The sequence below is a fragment of the Notechis scutatus genome, chromosome 4 (genome assembly GCF_049901735.1).
Source record: "Notechis scutatus isolate UNSWTSFEM ecotype Mainland chromosome 4, rNotScu1.2, whole genome shotgun sequence".
Classification (NCBI taxonomy): Eukaryota; Metazoa; Chordata; class Lepidosauria; order Squamata; family Elapidae; genus Notechis; species Notechis scutatus.
The window spans coordinates 133,220,823-133,241,932 of NC_142012.1; the positions used below are offsets into that span (position 1 = coordinate 133,220,823).

Genomic DNA, 21,110 nt, shown 5'->3' on the forward strand with positions numbered 1-21,110 from the left:
TCATAATGCCACAAAATTGGAATGAACCAAATTACCAGGAAGAGTGCCTCATCACTACACATACATACCCATTGCAATTTTCAAAAATAAACACAACAGATATACAGTATATCAGGTAATAAAGATGGAATAGTCCCATCCCATTAAGTTTACATTAAAAATAATTAATTCTCTCTAAATCTGTCAACCTAGGTAGTGGTCAGAAACCAACAAAACCTGGGGAAACTCTGAGATACCAGGCAGGAGCAGAAACATTTAACTGTCCTTAGGGAGTGACTTAAAGAGAGAATAAGGGGAAAAAACAGATCCTGGGAGGTAAAGGTGAGTATCTTCTGAGAGTGGCTTCAGAGAAGTAAGGAAATTTTCCCAATTAGGAGAATTGGGAATACACATAAGGAACAGCAGAGCTAGATACAAATTAGAATTCTTTTATTGATTTATTTTATGGATTGATCTGAACCATGCTTTTATATCCTAAATCCTATTTGTTCTCTCTTTCTCTGATGTATGCCTGTATGCCAATTCAGGCAATTTCCCATTGCCTTCCCCCCCCCCCCCATTGTCTCCAACTGTTAATTTTCATAATAAACACTTTCAACATTGCCAACTTTAATAGACTCTGAAAAGCATACAGCCTTCACCCCAAATCTATAAAAACAGATAAAACCTAAAATCACACAAACAGCCTGGATTACAATGAACTAAAAATGACACAAACAAAATAAAACAGTGCCCACCCGTAAAACAACAATACATTAACCCCAGGCCTGAGATCAAAGCTAGGTTTTCAAAGCTTTCTAGATCCTAGGAGAGAGAGAACTATCCTTATCGCTGGGAGATGCAGGGGTGGGATTCTACAGGTTCACACCTATTCGCTAGAACCGATGTTAACATTCTAAGCAGTTCGGAGAAACGGTTGTTAGAAGAAATTACTGGCCTAATCCTGTAAGGAAGGCAGGAAGGAAACATTCTGGTGTTGTTTACAGAAACTGCCTCTCCGTTAACCCTTATTACATTATTGGCAGGACTAGACTTCCTGTCTCAGGAACGTCTCTGGAGTTATTTTTCCCTCCTTTGCTGGTACTTTGCTTGTGTGGAGTGACCATTCAAAGTTACGATGGCACTGAAAAAAGTGACTTATGACCGCTTTTCACACTTACGACTGTTGCAGCATTCCCACAGTCATGAGAGGCCAGGCGAGGAGATGCGAGCTTCGATGTGAGTGATGTTGAGTTGACCACACCAGCCAGTCACATGACCACCAAGCCACACCCACCAACTAAGCCACGCCTACAGAACCGGTTGTTAAAAAATTTGAATTCCACCCCTGGGGAGATGTTGTTCCAGAAGGTGGAGGCCATGGCAGAGAAGAAACACATAAGATGACCATGTTTAATGTAGGGGACCAGGAATACATTCATTCTGCTAGAGTGTACTGGTTGGGCAAAACCAGCTGGAGTTAAGCAGTCTCAGAGATCCAGGCCCTGTGCCATATATGGTAATAAATAGCACTGATTGTAGCCAGAAGCCATGTAGCAATCAATACAGATTTATGTAGTCTATAGGTTCAGAACAGGTGAACGTGTTTTATAAACATAAAAGCAACAATCAATAATTTTATGTTTTATAAACATAAAAGCAATAAATAATAATTCAACACTTTTCTTCTATCAAAATTCAACATCTTCAAAACAGCATGCCACTCAATATAATAGGCTGTCCAACCATTGCAATGAAAAACTGAATTAATATCACAGTAGAGTTTATTTTAAAATAATTTAAATGAATATGTCACTATTGTTGAATTTAAATTCCAGAGACTTGATTCAAAAGTAGTTACATTAATCATTACATTATGAAAATACTTCAGTTAATTTGTAACACCTCTCCCTTAAAAAATATATATCCTACTTTAGAACCAAATAATAGAAACAATTCTGTTGCCTGTCCTGGTTTTTTGGAATAATTTATTTCTTTTTCTCCACCCTCTAACCTTGATATAAAATGGGTATATTCAGATGAGGCAGTTCTTTACATGGAAAATTTCCAATTGAAATACTTATTAAATATGCAAGGACTTCCTGCTGAGATAAATGTAATTTCTACTGACTCAACCAGAGGCAGAATGTCTTTTTAGTTTGCATGAAGAACTTTTTGTTTCCAAGAATAGTCATTTTCCCAGAGTTTTGGCAGCAAATTTCTCAATGGATGCCATTTATTTGAAAAATATAATCCAAGTACAAAGCACAGGGTTTAAACATCTTCCGAAATGATCTGTCTGTCTATCATCTATTCTCTCCCCCCCTCCCTATTTCATAATATAATAATGTAATATAATATTAAATAATATAATGAATCTCAGATAAGATGCAATTGAATGGTTATGTTGGTATAGAAAATGACATATTTTTAGCATATGAAATATTATGAATATTCTGAGTTCTGAGGTTTGACAAAATACAGCAAGCAAGAATCTTCTTGTGAACTATATCAACTTTTCTTTTTATTCTTAGCCTAAAATGGGTAGAAAGATTTTTTTCAGGAAGACAACTAAATGAGCAAAATTTAGCTAATGCAGACAAACTTACCTTTCTTTGCTTTCCTCCAGTGTCTGTGGAGAATGGACTGCAATCAATTTCATTACCTAATTGTTCCATTACTCCAAAATTAACACTCTCCCTGCTGAGGCTAAGATGATGATGTGACTATCTGACCATGTAGCTGTTATTAACTTCTCCAAATAATTAATCTAGGATTCAGTTAGGCTTAGCAAATAAGGCTTTTATTGATATAAAAACATGAATCTTTTTATTTATTTCTTCGAATCCTCTTCTCTCTCTAGATTTTTGGACTGGGTAAGGAGATCTCACTTTGTGTTATATGTTTTTTTACATGAATGGTCAGTTGTTCAGCAGCCCAAATTTGTCACTTCCAATTTTGCCATCCTTGTGTCTCTTACTGTCCAATTTCCCCAAAACCAATCTCCATGAGCTGTTTAGTCCAGTTCCAACTCTCCTTCTCTTTTGAGACTATTAAAACTTCTTACCTGATTCTTTTTCCAGTCACAGCTTGCTGTCCAAAAATGTAGTTTGCATGGCTGGAAGTCACAGGACAGGATAGAGGATTATGTTTACTTCTTTGGCTTGTCACTTGATCAGATGTCCTGGTAAAAATGTTGTCTTCTCTGTAAACTATGAATCATATACCAACCACACTAAAATGGCTGCATAAAACGGAGACATAAAATGGAGAAAATACTCGAGGAATGGGGAAGAAAAGGTATATAAAATATGAAACATGTTTTCATCTTTTGTTTTCATCTCTTCAATGAATCCTTCAGGAGACTGTAGTAACTGCTGGGAAAACCTTCAAATATGTCCTTCTAAAAAGGCCACAATGTGATGTAGTGAATTATTTGAATTCATTCCACTTCCAGGTCCAATGGAGCAGAGGCAACTGAGATCTAACTCTGCCAGTACTTTATCTCCAGAAGCCGATATATTAACTGTTTGGCAGAATAATTAGGCAACATGGAGATGAGGCAGAGGGACAAGCCCTTGTAGATTTATGAATGTCCTTTGAGTCGCCTTGGTGCTGTTTGCACCTGAGATCTATCTTCAGTGCTTGCCTTGGTGTTAGATCTGTTATTCTAAGCTATTATAGACTAAAACACTGAAAAGTGTTGTTAGACTCATCTGGCTATCATAGATTAATAGGGCTCTCAGCTATAACATCCATTGTGAATGATAGTAACGGAGGTCACAAAACAGGAGACAACTACAAGTTAACACATATAATTACAGAAGAACACATATGCACTCCTTTAAAAAAACAAACCAGCATTCCTGTGAAGGAGCACTAGATTTCTGTAATAGTAAGATGATAGAATGTTCCTGAAATATGCAAAAGTCATGTTATTTGTGCTTTTTGCATATTACTTGGGCAAAAGGATCTGAAACATGGTTAAGTCCAGAGAAATGAAATAATATTCAAGTGACTACTTTGCTGTGATTCACTGGTATATAAGAAGGGACAGAACGTACAATATGATCGGATTTGCAAGATTTTGATATTATAGTTAAATCTTCATAAAAGTAGTTGTAAAAGTAGCAAATTGGAAAGTGATTTTGCCAATTCTGTGTTGCTAATCTGCCTTATCCATTTTCCACAGCTACTCTGTGGCTACTTTGGGATGGTATTGTTTGCATAACTTGGGGACTGGAGAAAGAAATTTCGATTTCCATGCTGCCTCTCCAACTCTTCCTCCCAGCTTCCTCATTCCATGTCCCACATGACATGACATCCTACTTCCACAGAAATAGCCACAGAGAACTGTATGAAAGATCAGTAATAGAAAATTGTTATGAAGAACTCTCGCAAGTTCATTAAGATTCCTTTCTACTACTGCTCCCATTGTGAGCAACAAGAAGCACTGATTTTCATAGTAATCTGTCAATAAAAAAGGGGGCAACTGGAAATGGGATGCAGTAGGAAAAAGTTTAACTGGTATTTTTCCTCTGCACTTTTTTTTTTTTGCTTCATCTTGTGTCTCTCCTTCTTGCCATCAATATGTCAGCCCTCTTCCTTTTTATTGCAGGATATTTATATTGTTTTCAATGTGATTAATAAACTGTCCACATAGCTATAATAGCTTTTATTGTTAAGAAAAGTGCCAGGTTCCACCACGCAATTCTTCCTGGCTACATTAAATTCATGGTTTTCCCATCCTACATGTGAGAGTAGAAAGTCTAGTCGGAGGGAAACCTACCAGGGAGGGAAACTCAACCACTAATCATTGCCTTTAACTCACTCTGAATTAAAATATTAAAGAGGCACCACTTGACTTCCTTGCTGTTAAAACAGGATAAATATGAGCTGCTGAAACAGAAAATATTATGCTGGCATAATTTTAGTGCTACCCTCATGAACTAAAAGACTGCACATTAAGAGAGCATTCTCGATGAGCCAACAAAGTGTTTGTAAAAAAATTATGGGAGAACAGCTGTTCAAAGTTTGTAAAGAAGTCAAGGGAGGTTGGGGAGTGTTTTGCTCCTTCATTACTACAAACAGCTCATTAAAAATTGCCCATCTTTGAGCTTCTGGCATATTTTCAAATGCAGAGATAAAATAACAGGAAAGCTTTTATAGCAGATTATTTGGCTGTGATTAATTTCAGTACAATAAAGTACAAATAAATAATCATAATTATAACCCAGATACTTTATATTCATCACAATGATGTTAAGTTTCAAACAGAAAAAGTATTCAAATTGAAGCTTTAATTGCAGAAATCAGAGCTTTGTAATAATGTGCCTGAAGGTGCATAGTCAATAGTTGATATATCAAGGGATTTGAAAATGGCCTTTGCTTTCTCCATTTAAAAGATTTTTTTTCTTTCCCACTCTTATCATACTACCTTGGCTGGCTATAATGTAGTTCATCTTATTACAAGTAGAGCAGGCATAGGTAACTCTAACCAAGGGTGCCTTTCATGGCCACCAAGAGGATGATTATGTGCTGGAACAAGACTAATATGCCCCTCTCACCTACATATTAACATCTCCCCTCACCCTCCTAACATGTGGATTTCACGTTATTCCCTGTACCGATGTAACCAACCAAGAGGCTCGTTTTTTAAAAAAAGGGGTGGGGGGCTGCCAGGGCAGTGAAGTAGATCAGGAAGTGGGGCGGTGTGTGTGTGTGTGTGAGGACGAAAAATGGAGACGCAGAGTTGGAGTTCACACAGCCCACAAATAGATAGTTTTTTTCTGACTAGGAGAAGAATGATTCACCCTAGTCTATACGAATGAAAGAAAAGTGATGCTTCCCTCACCTGCCCCCATCTCTTCCTCCAATTTATCCTCCTGTGTTTTAAAGCCACCCTTTGCCAGTTATCCTTTGGCATGGATGGCATGCACAGATCCTCTGACTAAGCTAACAGTGGTGCCTCTTTCCTTTTGGTATGAAGGATTTAAACAGGGTGAGAAGTGGGTGGGGTGATCATTGCTGCCACTGCTGCATGGAAGGACACGCCTTCCTTGCCATTTACCCTCTGATGAGTTGATTTGATCCAGCTTTGGAGTGTTTTTCTGTGAGCCAACCCCCTTTTGTTGTGGTAGCACAGAAATAATGAATAGCCAAAAGAAAGATTTTAAGGTCATGGCAGACAGCTTGATGAAAATGTACACATAATTGAGCAAAAGGTAAATTCCATGCTTGATAATTACCTCTCAGAAAGATGTGCTGCTCTGGGAAAGCTGTAGGAAAGGTCAAGCACAATATTTAAATAACTTTCTTTATGAAAGGTTACATTTTATGTATTTTGATTTATACAATTAAGATGATTATGTCTCTTGAAAATAAAGCATGTCTTCTTGCCACGGTCAATAAAAGTGACACTAAATAGAAAAATGTCTCTTTTTATTGAGTGATTGAAATTTTATTCAGTAATTCAGCAAAAAGTATAACTAAATTGGTTTCACACAAAATGTTTTTGTATAATGAACAAATTTTAATTAAATACCCTATCATTTGAATAAATATGAATACTAATAGTTTGGTATATAAATATTTACTATGAATTTGCCTATTTTTAAAATTACTATGATTGGGATTACTGTTAGTTTTCATAATCCTAACATCACTTTAAAATATATAGGGTAAAAATACCCTTCCCTATATTGTATTGCCATTGTGAATATGCTTTTATTAAACTTCAGATTCCTGATTTATAGTATCACTTATTCATGATATAATCAAACTGCAGAATTTGTACTGCATTTAAAGTTTACTTCAGCAGAAAGATAATAAGGAAGCATTTTAATGGTTCGTGAATTTAAATTTCCGTAGCTTTGGCCAGCCATAAACTGGATGGCCAAGAGCACATCATCACTAACATATCCTAAAAAAAGATCACAAAGAAGCAGATTCGTATAAGTTTACATATCTTAAATTTTACATAGATAAATATTAAAAATAATTCCTATATATTTCAGCTCCCATGTGTCCCAAAAGCAATAAAATATGCTGAATGTTGAGAAGTTGTTGAACAAAGGCCATTCTTCCTATTCATTCATGGCTATAAACCTCAGACAAGGCTGGGTAGTGTTTCAAATAGGAAACTGTAAATAAAAGTTTCAGAACATTTGATTTATCTGCTGTTCTGATTAGTACTGTCTGTCCACATGGAAGAACTCCTGAGCTTGCTAGCAGAAGATGCCATGTAATGAATCTTCATGGCAGTTTCAAAGGTTGCATATTATTTCCTGAATCTAAGGCTGTTTCTAGTGGAAAAGACACATGACAAATATAGTAAAGCCAAATCTTCATTGGCTGCCACCAAAAGAATTATTTCTAATAATTTCTAACCTAATCCAAAGATGCTTTTTCACAAAGCAACTGGACTTTCTTTGTATTTGCTTGAAGACATTTCACTTGTCATCCAAGAAGTTTCTTCAGTTCTTCTTCAGTCTTCAAGCAAAAACAAAGAAAGTCCAGTTGCCTTTTGAAAAAGCACTTGGGACAATCATGACTTGGATGACTGAGAATCTCCACAGACATTGTACGTAATGCAGGTCTTTGGGGTGGTATTATCACTTCACTCATGCATATTTTGTGGTCTATCTCTGTAGCTGCCATTTAATTACCCATCTTATGACTGTCATTCTGAGAAGAATTTCAGGATTATGGATATTTAGGGAGATTTCTCATAAGAGAGGGAGTACAAAATTAGAAGGGAGAGATATGCTGTCTTTCATCACTTAGGGAGCTCCTACTAATTTTGTACTTCTGGCAGATAGTTTTGATCAGCTTCTACTGTCCTAAATTGGCATAATATAATTATTGAGTGCATGTATTATATATGTAAAACTTCCATATTTTCCATAAACTGGGGGAACCACACAAACTGTTTTTTTCTCAATAAATCAGAAAAACAAAGCTTAACAGTAATTTTTATAAGGGCAATAGTATAGGGAGAAATACAATTCCTATATGCTAAAATTGAGTTTTGCAGATAATATATTTCATATTCATCTCTCTAGAACCTGTTATTCATGTAGTTAAACAGGTTATCTTTGGTTCATTTCACAGTTCATTTATACAATGATTAAAGTCATTCTGGTTTCAATTCAAACCATTGCCATTATCCTGCAAATGGGGTACAAAATATTACATATGGCAGTATAGATGGAACAATTAAAAGCAACTGAATTTTTATTTTGAAAGACAACTGACAATGGATACTTTGTTTTAAATTTATAGTACTTATTTATATAGAGGTAGTTTGAAATAATAGAGAACTTCAGTGGGTTCCATTGATACATTTAGAAAAAACACCTGCATCTAATTATGCATACAATGGAACCAGTCTAAGAATCCATCTTTCCTAATTTTTATAAAGAAAGTGGCAGGTGGTACTGCTATTATAACCATAGCCTGCTTCTCTGCACCAGAGAGAGAATTACAGAAACTCATTATTTCATTATTGTATATGCCAAAACTACTTTAAAATTATTCTTATTCATTAAATCAAGGGTAAACAAATATGCTTTCCCTCCCAGGGTGGCTTGTGGAACTTCCAAAGTTGTATCTCATACATTTTTGGTGTTGCTGTCATTCATATCTTACCATTCATTTGTGGATTTTCAGCCAATATGATGCATTGTTTCAAGTAATCAAAGATGTGCCTGTGCTATTGTTTATTTTGGAAGTAGGTTGTAGTCTTAACAAGTTGAAAGTCATCTGGACTGCAATCCCATCAACTCATGACTGCAGTAGTCAAGAACTAGGGTAAATTTGAGCAGGGTTAAATTTGAGCATCTTAAATGTAAAAGACACCAGAAATAAGGTTGGGTGCGAGGAAGAAAAATCTTTCTTGGGATTTACAGGATGATGCTAATCAGATATTATTAGGTTCAATTGATGGTGTAAGGCTATTCCCTTTCAACAGCTACAAGTATTCTCCTTTATTGGTAAGGATTACAATAATAGAAACTCAAGAAGCTAAAGACTCTGGGTCAAAACAGTCTGAATAGTAGATGCAGCAGTACCTGGAGACAGCGGAATAAAAGATAAAGAACTGGAGAAAATAACAAAATACAAAAACATGCAAATAAATATAGAATGATTGTGGCAAAATAAAGCAAAGTACCAATTGTAAAAGGAAGTTTGGGTGTAATACCAAACCAATTGGAGCACAACTTGAACATTATTGTAATTGACAAAATCATGTTTGGTCAATTGCAAATTGCAGTTTTAGTTGAAATACCTTACATTTTAGGATGATATTTTTAACACTATCAAACCACAATGCCTGCCTATCCTAGATATTTGGAAGGACTCAATAGGTGAATAAAAATACAAATCCAGTCTAAATATCTGGTTGACTTTGCAACCAACTCTGATTCTCAGAATATTATGAATAGACTACTGCCATATCATTATTTTAAACAAAATAAAAATATAAATGTAAATATCACTCCTGTTCTGAAGAGATTGGCTTTACATCATGTAAACAGAAGAAAGAATGACAAAAACCTGAATTTTGATTTCACATAAATAGTTTTTGCATTTAATTTATAATTAAATGAATGCTTCTTTAGCATCCTGAATGCTTCTTTAGTATTACAATTTACAGTAAACCAATTTATCTGAGATTTTGTGGCCTTTGAATCTATTCTTGCAATTTCTTGCTGCGTTAGCTGACAGAAGTCTGATAAGTGGTCTGTCTTGACTAGTATATACTAGAGGTGTTCAGAGCTTCAGGGAATTGTTTCAGTTTGATGAATCTTCAAAAAATCTTCTTAATAATATTTTATTAGGCACTAGGGATTCCCTTTTCTAAAGTTGTCACTGTCTTTATTAGTTTATAAGTTACTCAAGACAGTTCTTTCTCTTCCCATTTTCCGCACAAAAACAGGCCTAGGAGGTGAGAGGGTATGCTTTGATAATCCTCTCAATCTTTGCCATATTTGACCTAGGAAAAAATACTGAATGGAGACTGATTTGATAAAGAGCCTTTACCTATTGCAATATCTGAGAAATCTGTTAAGGAGCAATATCCCATGCAGAAAACTCTCTCAACTTTCTGATAACTATGGCTAGCATATTTTCCACAATAGAAACAAGAGGTATTGCATTGCCAAAGATGTTTACTTATCTATTGTCTTTCCATACAGGGACCAAGAGCTGTGGGCAATGGGTGTTGAAGAAGATAATACTGCTGGCTCACCTGCATGGGATGTATGCCCAGGAGCTTTGAACAGTCCTGAAGACAAGCAAGCAGCTCACTTCCTCCAGGATGCCCTAGTCAATTGTTAAGAGCTTTAATCAATTGGTGTGAAACAGATGAGTAACAACTAAAGCAGATTGTCTGTGCTCATATGACAAAGGTCTTGCAGCCTGGCCTTAAGAAAGTGTGTTAAGACTGCCTGCAGCACATACGAAAACTGTCCAGCCATGTCACTTCTTTTGTCTGATTTGCTTTCTCAATGTAAATATTAATTTTCATATAGGGCTAGTACGTAGTTGCTTTAGCTATTTCTAGTAACCACAAGATCAGAAGGAACCATTTAGGGCCACTAAGTCCACTTTTCCTGAGCAGAAGTGTTATATATGCCAAATGCCTGGTTGGCATAACTTCCTGCACCAGTGTACCACTGTACTTTGCACCAGCTGCACCAATACAGAAAGCACTGTCAATGTGATAGAATTCACAGTTTCAGTCACAAATTGACTTCCATGGGCCTTTCTTCATACTTAAGTGACCACTTAGAGGGAGTATGCATAAGTGCACTAACGTGCCTATCATCCCTGTCATTGTATTTTTACTCTCTTATTCTTGTTTGTTTGACAAATTCCAATAAATAAATAAATTTATAACTATACTAATATGCTTCTTATGACCTAATTTATACTATATATTTGCCACAAACTAAAATAAAAGAGAAAGTATGTCGAGAGACTGAGTCATGATTCCTCACCCACCCAGTGGAGTTATCACCAAACCATCTTCCTCTGATAAATCCAGTCATAAAAATCTGACCGCTGGCATTGTTCCATTTTTCTCCACTGTCCTCCCTCCCAAAGCTCTTGTCACTCAAAGTACCATGCTATCTAAGCAATTTTTTGATAATGACCAGCCAAATATTTATATTCAGAACAACTAATTCCCTCCATTTTAATCAGTCCATCTATGTAAACAGCCCCATCAAACTGAGAGTTATATAGAACATTTTATGAAAATACATTTGCTTCAATGCAAAAATATTGTGGGAATTAGTTATCACACAATAAAACAGCACAACAGGAAATCTGATTATTACAGAAACAAAAAACATATTTAGACAAGCCAACCTGTCCAAAGACTATTAATTGGACTTGTCTTTAATCATAGCAGCAGCTGTCCTTTTAAAAATGACTTCCAATATTTGTTCAATGTCTACATTTCTTGTGAGTAGTTGTACCTGTGTGATGAAGCTTTGAGAGATTTGATGGATTTCAGATTTCCAGAATTCAGAACAGAAATTAGTGTGTTGCTCACAAAGTAAGAAAATGCAGAATATAATTAGTAGGAAAGCAGATTTGGTATCGTCTTTGTATCTGTTGTTTCCTCCATGCAAATCACCTTTAAAGTTTTTCTTTCTAACTAAAAAGAACTATTCAGTGATGAATACCCTTCAAAGATATAGATATCTTTGACAGGATCCTTGTGTGCCAGGTGACAAAAGGTTAATCACACATTTCTGCTGCTGGTTACCGATTTGCAAAATCTTCCAATTCCAGTGTGATTGTTATAATAAAAGATCTGTGCTTATAAACTAGGATAGAAGTGATAAAAGAATACTGTGCTAACTAGATTATCTGAAAACAAGACCTTGTTGTTCTCTCATGTTCCAGAATCTATATGTCTCTTTCCAGCTTTGAGATTTCCAAAGAAAGTATTTTGGTTCATGTAGATAAATAGGAGAAAAATCTGGTAGGGTGCTGCATTCCATTAATATTACCTTTTCAGTCTATATTGAGACTGTGGCACGCTGGATATTTTCTAAAGCAGTTAATTAAAATAAAATTGAGAAGGCTCTGGAAAAAACCAGGCATCTATAAATAAGCAAGATCAAGTATATTTTTCTTGTCCTATTTTATTGACTAGAAAGCCCCTGTATCACATCATTATAACTAAACAGGTTGCGAGATCACTGAAAAGGTGGCAGTATCAGACATTTCAGTATTAGTAATTATACATTTGCTTTATTGATAGTGAAAGCATTTATGAATACTTTGCTGAAACATGCTGAGGACCATCAGAATTAGGTAATTTATAGTGTAATTTATAGTGTAATTTAGAATACTATCATTCTATTGAATAAGACAAGGATTTTCAGCTGTTTTATAAGGACAATTTCAATATTGTCTTTTATTTAGGAATTCTGAGAAACATAACCTAGGATAAATTCAGTCAAGGACTGTGCTGTCTTTTAAATGTAGCATATACAAGGGTGGGAACAGGGGGGCAAATGACAAAATGTGTGCCTTCTGTATGTCTTACACGTGTCTTATGTGTATGCTGTCAAGATGCAAGAATTGTAATTTTTTTTATAATTGTGTCTGGTAGCGGATGCCTACGTCCATGTCCACTCTTGTCTGGCCCACCTCAGAGACTTATATGTATGATATCTAATTGTTTTAGTTAGCTCATCTTTCTTACCTGTCTGCTTACAAAGCCCTTTTCATGCTAAGATTATTGCTGTAGGAATGGCACATAATCAAAAGCCTTATTTCCAATCCCTCTGGAGAAATGGGATGGTTTGTGTTTTGTGTATTAAGACTTGCCTGGGAGCTGGAAACAGATTTTCATGAAGCTGTGTGCCTGGAAACCTGTTGTATAAAATCTTAATCATGGGATGTTTGCAAGCATGCACATCAGAGTAGTTTTATAAGCACTTTGGGTAAAAGATATAGAAACATACTGAACAAAATAAGATCAGGATGGCTTAATCTGAAAGTATATATCTTAGGCTCTACTATGCTCTTTATTCTAATGTGTTTTATAGAACCGTAAGCTTTCCAATTATTTATCAGGCTTGTCTGGCACTTACATAACTTTCTGGCTTTTGCTTCTTGACAACCTTTTCTCAGTCTTCTTAGAGAGATTCTTTAGTCTGAAATTGCTTCTTTCTCAGAAATGATTGTGCCATGCTACATTTATGCAGGTTGACTGATTTCCTACCTTCTGTCAAGACTCTTATCTTTCTGATAGAACACTCCATCTCAGCTCCTGTCTCAGTTCTGCTGATATTTGAATTTTTGTCCTTTGAGTAGTTTATTCTGTGCAATTGGGTGCAGTAAAGTACAACCAATTGTGGACTGAGGTGCCATTTAAATTTCCTAGGGTTGCTTAGATTGTTTCATGTTTTTATTGCAGACATTGCATAATGTTGCTTAACACAAGGAAAATAGTGTAATGCAATGGTGTCAAAATCAAGGTCTGTGGGATGGATCCAGCTCATGGGATGCTTTGATCTGACCTGTGGGCCGCCCTGGAAACAGTGAAGTATCACCCTGTGGTGCCTCTGCCAGCGAAAATGGGCTTCCGAGCTCTGTTTTCAGTTGTGATGGCCTCCCGCAATCCTCTGCCAGTGAAAATAGGGCTTGCAGGATGCTGTCAGAGCCAAAAATGGAGCTCGGGAGCCTGTTTTCACTGGCAGAGCATCGAGCCACCAAAGGCACTGACACGAGTGACATTGAATTGGCCATGCCCACCCTGGCCACGCCCATCCCAGCCCACCAAGGTCAAACACAACCCTGATGCAGTAAGTGAAATCGAGTTTGACACCCCTGGTGTAATCCCCATGTATGGATATGGGTTTCTGAAATATACAGTTTCTTGGGAGGTATCTGGGTAACATAAATGATTAGTGATCTTTTATCACCTAATCTCATTGCTTGAAAACTCACTGTTACTAGTTACAAAGTAACACGAACAGATTCCTTAAGAGAAACTACTGTATAACATTTGGGTTTTATCATTGATAATTTCAAATTGATATGTATTTAAAATGTAGAAAAGCTCAAATAAGTCCACTGTATTCAAAATATATATAATGTAAAGGGGGTATAATTAGATATATTCACAGTAGATGTCAAAAATCTTCCATTCGAGTTCTGCAAGCTTAATTTATAAAATGATATAATTTATATTGTATCCCCTACATTCAGATGTCAATTGGAGAAATGTAATTTGAGAAAATACAAATGGAGCAGCAAAATCTCACTCTTCTACTGTATATAATACCCTCACTGTGGTAAAGCTTTTACTGGATAACTCCTTCCTTTTTACAGTTTTGTAGGTTTTGGGTGACTGTGTGTGTGTTAATAATGTTGTCATTCTCCTAGCTGGTCCAGTGATAAAAGCAAATGTTTTCTGTAACACCCCATTGCCCTAACCTATATCTATCATCAAAATATGGGTCATTTGGTGTTCACTAGGCCAAGAGATCATGCTCACCTTTTTTTCCCCTTCCTGTCAATTACTAAAGCATTTTTTTTTCTCTCAAAAAAATAAAGTGCATTAGATTTTTAGGAGGCATTTTAAACATCTCTTCCCTCCAGCATCCTGGATCATAATTTCTTCCTGCAGCTGGGGGAACATGTCAAAGCTTTTCCCTGCAGCTTGTCAGTGTTGATCATTATCTTAGCCCAGATGGGGCTCACTCTAGCAGAAGTGGAAAGCACTTGCTTCCAATAGATTTGCAGATGTTGCCTTTCCAACAAAAATCAGATGTGTCCCATTCATAACTGTATATAGACAACAACCACACTTTGCTTCCTTTGCTGTTATTTTTCTGTCAAACATTCTCTTTATTTCTTTCATTTTTCCAGGAATGAAGTGAAATTCTCTACTTAAATCATGGTTACCTCACATAATAAAGATGAATATACTGTTTTGTTTGTTTTTTAAAAAAGGTTCCCTACTGTTTCTCTAAGTATGCTTTGGCTTAGAGGGACAAAACTTCCATAGATAAAATGAGCTCAATCATACAATACCTTTATGGAATATTATAATAATTACAGAACTCTTAGAATTATATGATAGGAAAGTCTATGGGTATAGCTTACCCATTCTGCTTAACAGAGGAATCTTTTTTGAACGGATGTAGGCCCTGCCCACTTAGAAATATTACCACCTGAGCAGAAAGATAGATGGCTCATCCCATCCAGATTTTGCTTTAATTGTCATTTGCAGTATTAAGTCATAGTGGCTTCATTCATTAAGAAGGCCAAGTCATTTCCCATGATATGCAAACCATAATGATTAGTTCGCAGAAAGTAATAAGCTAAAGGCAAATGAAATACACTAGTATGGGCTATGAATATAACTATAGTTATGTGATCACCTTTCCTCCACTAACAACAAAAACGGTGTCCATGTTACTGCCATGTCCACTGTCCAAACTTTTTGTCTTTGTTATCAACAGTTGCTAAGTCTGGGATGTTACATAGTATGTGCTTGTCTGTTTGAATTCTGAAGTCCTGGAACACTTTAACTTCTTGATTTTCTATCACATTTTCTATCTGCTTTGTGATCCTACCAGTTCTTGCTTGCAAGCAAATGGTATTTCACGCTACTTTATTTGCCATTGTTTTTAGTCGGTCTATGTAATATTGCAGTAGCTAACTAGGTGGTCCATTGTTTCTTCAGCTTCTTTGCAAAGGCGGCATTTGCTGTCTGTTGATGCTTTCTCAATTCTGGCTTTGTAGGGATTTTTTTCTTTAAAAATGTGCAGCCAGAACTAGCCTGTGTGTCTCTTTTTCCTGCTCTTAGACATTTCCAGAACTTGTAATATGCCTGATTTAATATTTTTAAAAATACTGGCTATATAATACTTTGTCTTGTCATATCTCTTTTCTATTCTTTATTTGATCCTCCTTGTAGGACAGTTTGCTTTCTCCAGTTCTCAATAAGTCTTCATGATGTCATAGATTCCGTGCATTTTCTTCACTATCTTCAGATATTTTTCCAAAGCCCTCTAACTGGCTTGTATATTTGCACATTCCATACCAACCTATTTTCCTTATTAAATAGAATCTTATAAATTTGCTGCATGTATGAAGGGCATGGTTCATTGTCATTTTTTTCCATTGCCAGGGCTTTTCGTTCAGGATGTGTCCAGTACAATATTCCAGCTGTGTATCTAATGACTGGAATTGTTAGGGTTTTAATTGTCTCAATGGTATTTCTTCCACTGAGTTTGGATATTAAAATATTCTTCAATCTCATGATGTATTCATTTCTAACCTTTTCTTGACTTTAGGTGCTTGATGTTGTCAGCTTGAAGGATGGTATTTGTAGGGCCTTCTGCATTCAGACTCCTGATATTATTTCCATAGGACATCTTGATTCTTTTAGATTTCATTATTGATATCCACTATTCCCCTGTTGATGGTGAGGATAATGTCCAGCCTCCATGGCGATATCTTAGTTGTATATATAGACAGTTTGATCTGTGATTCTATTTTAGATAATGCTTTTCTATACAGCTTTGTCCATGTTAAGGAAGTAGGATATGCTGGAAGATATTTTTGATGTATTATCTTGCAAGATTCCTCTCTTGATGTTAATTTTTTCTAATCAATCATGATTGAGTGGCAACTGTGTCTTCCATTGTGACATTGATCTTTTCACAAAATTCTGACTCTTGACTCTTGTTATTTCTAGGCACTTGCTTATCCAGTCATGTGGCAGGGCATTGAAACCATTCTTGTAATAAATCTATTCTACACTCAAGTTGGTCTTCCTTCTCTTTCAGTTTTCCAGACTCATCTTGTCAATTAGGATCTTTGTTCCACTGCTGTCTGGCCAGTTTCCTTTCTGCTCGGGTAGAAAGTGTTTGTTTTCCACTAGATGCTGTTCGACTTCCTCAGCTACCATACCAGTTAACAATTTGAAAGTTATTGGTGAATAGGCAATTGCCCTATAGTTGCTTTATGCTGCTTTTTTCTGGATCTTTTATTATCAGGTAAGTTTTACAAAATGTTAATCAATCTTCAGTTTCATCTCCCTAATGTCTGTTGTTAAACTGCTTGACAATGAGTGGGTATTGTCTAGTCAGATGTTTCAACCAACTTCACCAGGTACTGACCATTTCTTCATTTTATTTATTTTTTGATCCTTTCTTCACCATTTCTGCTGTAAAAAAAAATCTATTTCAGATATCATTAAAAAGCTGAAAAAACAGAAACTAAAGCATATAACATCAGAAGTCACTTTTATAACTGCAATACACTGAAAACAACCAGTGTCATGAGACATATCACCATAAGTCAAGTCTTTATAGCATTGTGAATTTCTATTGCACTTCAGTTGTCTCTTGTGAATGATGGCATTTCAAAGTATCAGAATGATATGATTATCAATTCTACATCCAGAGGAATGGCAGGAGCAGAACAAAACCTTCAAACAAAAGCCATTACCCACTACTCTGTTTGACATTTGTAATGCAATATACATTATTTGGTTTCTTGTTATGTAAAACCCAATAATGTTGTAGAATAAAAAAAGGTACACATTGGAACAATTAAGTGTATTTCTTCTATTAAAATGTAATATTTCACCCCAAAAGGAAGTGTTTATTAAGGAACAGTACAATCCAGTTTATCTGTACTATTAATGTTAGAGACCAATAGGATTGCTAATAATCCAATTCTATGCATTTTTATGCCAAAATTTTGTGGACTTCAGAGGGACCCTGAACTGCATTTCAGCCCATGCAGAATCCCCAAGAGTAAATTAAAGTATTTTCTGATATCATCCAGCTATGGTTGAAATGAAATAAAACAGTCCTCATTACAATTATATCAACATAACAATGTTTGGAAGCCCAGAATTTGCTATTAGTCTCTAGTGTAGATATTGCTTGCTGAGACAGTGGTTCAAAGCCTATTCCAAATAATATGATCTTATCCCATCTTAATAACTTGATAGAGATGCTGCTTTAATTCACAGATTGCAGTTTGAATTTAAACTATTAAAATGCTTTCATTTAGCATTGTCTTACAAACTATTGTGTTCTGTTTTCCCAGAAATAACATTTTCCAGATACTGTTTTCTTTGTTTATGATTATTAAATTCATAGATTCATACAGTTAGAAGGGATCTTGGAGATCTTCTAGTTCAACCCCCTTCCCAAGGCAGGAGACCTTATTCCATCTTTGACAAATAGTAGTCCAATCTTTTCTTGAAAGCCTCCAGCGAAAGCCTCCAGTCACAACTCCGGAAGGCAAGCTGTTGCATTGATTGATTGTTCCTCCTTATTTCCTGGTTGAATCTCCCTCTGTCAAACCTCTACCCATTACTTCTTGTACTGTACTCTTGTGCTTTGAAAAATTAATTGATGCCCTGTTCCTTGTGACATCCCTTCAAGTATTGGAAGATTGCCATCATGTCTTCCCTGAGCCTTCTCTTCATTAGGTTAAAAATACCTAGTACTCTTAGCCGTTCATCTTATGATTTATGCTTGAGGCTCTTTATTTACCTTTGTTGCTTCTCTGCACTCTCTCTAGGGCAACAGCATCTTTTTTGAATTACGGTGATGAGATCTGCTCACAGTATTCCAAGTGTGGTCTCACTAGGGAAGTATAATCCTGATGCAATATAGAACTGCATTGGCTTTTTTGGCAGTTGCAGTGCACTGTTGACTCATACTTAAGTGGTGATCTACTAGGGTTCTTTGTCCCTCCCACAGTTCCTACAGTTGAGTCAAGTACATCCTATTTTATACTTATGCATTTCATTTTTCCTTCCTAAGTGCAGGAAGGAAACAATTGTTTCACCACTGAACTATATCTTGTTGGAGAGGGCCCAATGGTCAACTATGTCAAGAAAGTGTTGGCAATTTCCCCCAGCTTGGTATCATCTGAAAATTTGATGAGTTTCCCTTCTATCTGCTTATCTATGTAATTTATGAAGCTGTTGAAGAGCACCTGGCCAAAGATTGAACCAAGCTACCCCACTGCATACTTCCCTTCTTGCAGATGTAGCTCCATTGAAGACTACATGCTGACTGCAGTTGGTCGGCCAACTGTGAATCCATCTGGTGGTGGTACTGTTTATTCCACTGTTCTATCTTGCTAAGAAGTAGGCTGTAGTCTACTTTGTTAAATGCCCTACTGAAGTCCAAGTATATCGTATCCACTGCATTTCTCTATCCCCCAATTTAGTCACTTTATCAAAGATGGCAATAAGGTTTGTCTGGCATGACCTGTTTCTAATAAAACCATGCTGGTTTCCAGTAATCATCTTGTTCATTTCTAGGTGTTCACAAATCCTCTCCTTGATTATCTTTGTAAATTGTAAAGGAATTTATATCTGACCTTGACAAAAGTATGAAAGAACCATTAAGAGAAAGGAAGGAGTAAGTCATTATATCTTCTCTAAGGTCTGGTCTAATGGCTCACTCCAGTGGTGTATTAACCATTAAGCAGACTAAGCACATGCTTAGGGCACCAGGTCCAAAGGGGGCACCACAAAATTGAGAATATGGCTTCGTTTGTACAGTATGTACAAAGGAGAGGGGTTATCAAGATTTGTCAATGCTTAAGGCACTAATGAGCCTTAATCCACCATTGGCTCACTCCTACCGTCTTCTATTAATGGTTTTCTCATACCTTTCCCAAGGTCAGATCTAAATTCCTCGAAGAAGACATTCCACAATCCTGAGATGGAAAGAAGCATGTGAGGAAAAAAAATTACTCTAACTTCACCTTGATTTTGTTTAATGTAAGAGAATTGGATAGGGTTTCAAAACTCTGTTAATGTACCCTATAATTCAGTAGAATTCTGGGAATCCTTGTGGCATCTGTTTTTGATCTATCTTCAAAAGGCTGACGATCAGCCTCGAAAGCCTGACTTAATAGTTCTTTCATACCTTTCCCAAAATCAGCTCTAAATTCCTTTATAGGTGATCTTCATCAATATTAGGCTGGCAGTCCTACTGCAAAGTCTTCACCACATCAGAGTAACTCACACATTGCATTTCTATTTCAGATGCTATCAGCATGAAAGCAAAATGGTATTTGTCTAACCAATTAAGATACATTCCTTAGAATTTTTTTCTGGTTGAAGATTAACCCTTTGCTTTTCAATTAATTTTAACAGTGTTAAATCATTCTTTCTCTTTCTAAATTTTTAATTTTGATATACTGTTTTTTATATTTTATTATGCACTGCCCAGAGTCTCTGAGGGAAATGGCTGATTCAAAAATGTGAAAAACAAATAAATAAAAATAAAGTAAGTCTTGAAAATTCTTCTGTACCATGTTATGGTATTTATTTCATAGTTGATCATTTTTCCTCAATATAAGCACTTTGTGTATTGGATGTAAAATGTTTTTGGTGATACCAGTGATTAGTAGCAGAGTACTTGACAGAGTGCTTATGTATTGTGATGCAACTGGACTATCTGTATAGTCCATTTCAGCTTCTCAGATGATAATTTGGAAAATCTTATTATACTATGCAAATCTTTAATAGTACAAGCAAACATGGTTTAATTCCCATGGTCTATAATTTCAGTGACTTTAAAGTAGGTGGTTACTTGTTAAGTAGTTTAAACTAAACAAATTAAGTAATTTTGAAATAATGTTTTCAAAAAGAATTGGATGAAGATTCTGGTTAAAAAGACAAGGATATGTTTAAATAAAACATACTGTTATTTGTACTCTGTTTCTGTATGCTTTGCTCTATGATTTCAAGATATAAATGGTGATAAAAGAATGTATTGGCAGTGCATATAAGGTAGACAACAGCTATTTGTTTGCTTCACAACTGAAGTAATAAAGAGGGACTCTCAAGAGGGATTCCCATAAAACACATATAACCAGGATATAAAATCTCCTTTCTGTATTACTCTAGCTGTGTATATATGTGATGCATCAAATTAAAAAGGCAACAAAGAATAGCATAAGCTTAGAGTGGCAACAGAATGAATGTGAACAGAATATTCTCTTCTTCAAGATTAGACAAATACTACAATAGTGCTCTGTGTGCTCTTTTATTTGAGCTCCTCAATCCAATAAACAGTGCTTACTTTGTAGGAAGTATAGAGATATCT

General features: G+C 35.9%; 1 long non-coding RNA gene across 1 annotated transcript in view; it reads left to right on the forward strand.

The window, feature by feature from the left end:
* The window catches only part of LOC148130920 (uncharacterized), a 90,141-nt gene extending 78,926 nt beyond the window's left edge, over nucleotides 1-11,215 (forward strand). The window contains exon 3 of the long non-coding RNA XR_015749468.1: nucleotides 10,179-11,215. This is a non-coding gene — a long non-coding RNA (uncharacterized LOC148130920). The remainder of the gene's footprint in view (nucleotides 1-10,178) is intronic.
* Nucleotides 11,216-21,110: the final 9,895 nt, after the last annotated feature.